General features: G+C 44.8%; 1 pseudogene; it reads right to left on the bottom strand.

Moving 5' to 3' along the window:
- Positions 1–446: 446 nt before the first annotated feature.
- Positions 447–2,066, bottom strand: LOC134810014 (syncytin-1-like; annotated as a pseudogene).
- Between the last annotated feature and the right edge of the window lie 338 nt (positions 2,067–2,404).

Here is a 2,404-nt window from a genome sequence, read left to right as displayed (position 1 = left end):
GTTTGAAGACTGTTCTTTTGATAAAGAAGATAAGAGTTTTTGTTTTTTTTTGTTTTTGTTTTTTTGAGTTGCGAGATTTAATAGAGTGAAGACAGAGCTCCCATACAAAGGGAGGGGACCCAAAGAGGGTAGCCATTGCTGGCTCGAATGCCTGGGTTTATATCCAATCATTGTCCCTCCCGCTGTGCTCTCAGGCAACAGATGGTTGGCTATTTCTTTACCTCCTGTTTTTGCCTAATTAGCATTTTAGTGAGCTCTCTTTACTATCTGATTGGTTGAGTGTGAGCTATGTTGCAAGCCCCGTGTTTAAAGGTGGAAGCGGTCACCTTCCCAGCTAGGCTTAGGGATTCTTAGTTGGCCTAGGGAATCCAGGTAGTCTTGTCTCTCAGTCCTCCCTCTCAACAGGAAAACCCAAGTGCTGTTGGGGAGGTTGGCCGATGACCGCTCTAACTGCTTCCTGCTGAATTGGAGTGTAATAGGGGTTGTGCAGTTGAGATTTCCTTGGGAGGTGTGCCTTTGATGTCATTAACATCAGAGCATGGGCTAGCAGGCCGGTCCAGGGGTCCGCAGTAGATCTTGGTCATGGACTGCATCAGGGGCTCCATTTGAAGAACGATTTGTAGTTTTACAGCTTTGATTCTGGAAGAGACAAACTTAACAAGGAGGTTAAAGATACAGGGTCCAAAGAGGAGTAGCAATATTATAGCTGCTAGAGGTCCTAAGAAGGGGAGAATCCAGGGCATCCATTGGCTGAGGAGGCCCCAGGGTCCAGTGTTTTGAAGCTCCTCTGCTCTATGTTGTATTTGATCTTGAATTTCTTTAACTTTATTGGTGATGATTCTGGATTGATTAACATAATAACAGCATTCTTCCCCTAAAAATAAACAGGTTCCCCCTCTTTCAGCGGTTAGCAAGTCTAAAGCTCTTCGGTTTTGAAGGACTACTGAAGCTAGGGAGTTAAGTTGATCTTGCAAGGTGACTAGGGAGTCGGTGACCTGTTCTATGTCACCATTTAGTTCTTGAGATAGTTTGTAGTAGAACCGAGTAGAGGTTGTGATACTGGCAATGCCAGTACCTAGTCCACCTAGCACTCCTGCTCTGATAACAAAAGGAAGAATAGGTACTCTTTTGTTGTGGGGCTTTGGTACGACATGATTGTATAAATCTTGTTCAGTGTAGATGGTCATGGGGGCACTAAGAATGAGAGGAAGCACATAGATTCTGAAGAGCCATTCAAACGACAATAGGCTGAGGTACTACAGACAAAAAATATTCCTGAGGGTAGGCAGACTATTTGTGTGGGAGGAGTTACCCACCTGATGCATTGGGAGTTGGTTGTGTCTATAGTATTGCTAAATTTTACACAGGTGAGGTTTGAGGTATGGGTTGTTTCCAGATTGGAAACAAGAGGTCCTACTAAAAAGGAAGTGGTATTTCTGTGCTGAAGTTGTTCCATTGTTCGGCTACAGGGATTGAAATGTGTGGCCTGAAGTGCAGGGGGAGGCACATCCAACCGTTAGTAGGGTTTTGGGCTGAGACCTCATGGAGCCCAGTGAGGGTGGTATTAAATAGGCTTACCAGGCAAGTATGGGTATGGAGGGTTTCATGTAGTTTTGAGAGATCTAGTCCTTTGTAGGGGCTAGGGGTGCTATGTACCCAGGTCAGTTGGGAGATTACTTCCTTTACGTGTTTTTCTCTTGCCTGATCTTGAACTCCACCCCCATTAGACAACAATATGCATGAAGTAAGTCCAACAGACAGTGGTTCCCAGTCCTCCAGAACAACTAGGATTAATCATTTTCCCTGTCCAATAATGAGCATTTGCATGCATGCAAAGAGTGGCAGAGTTATAGCAGTTGTAGGACATATGGGTCTGGGCAGTGAAGGTGGGGGTTCCCTTAGATAAAATCCTATATGATGGGGCATCAATATTTCCGGGAAGCTGCATCCTCCATAGAAACTCTTGGTAAGGGGAGCTACTGGTCGTACAGTGGCATGGAGGGGGTGCAGTGAGTGAAAGTGGGTAAGAGGACAGTAAAGAGAAAAATATGATAAGGGAGGGCCATGGGGATTTACGATTTTAGTTACTTTCCTCACTGTTGTCTGACAGCCACAAGTCTCCTTTAGCAGTGAGTATGCCATTTACATCATGAGATGTCCACACAGTAAGTTCTCTTCCCTGTATTATTTTAACTGCTTTAGATACTAACACTGCTACTGCCACCACTACCCGTAAACAATGAGGCCAACCCTTTGTCACTACATCAATTTCCTTACTCAGGTATGTCACAGGTTGCAAGCTCCTCCTTCGGACCTGTGTAAGGACTCCTAGAGCTATTCCTGTTTTTTCTGTGACATATAAAGAAATGTCTTGCCTTGTTGGTAAGCGTAACACTGGGGCTTG

The sequence above is a fragment of the Pan troglodytes genome, chromosome 4 (genome assembly GCF_028858775.2).
Source record: "Pan troglodytes isolate AG18354 chromosome 4, NHGRI_mPanTro3-v2.0_pri, whole genome shotgun sequence".
In the NCBI taxonomy this organism is placed as follows: domain Eukaryota; kingdom Metazoa; phylum Chordata; class Mammalia; order Primates; family Hominidae; genus Pan; species Pan troglodytes.
This window is presented reverse-complemented; position numbering and strand designations above follow the sequence as displayed.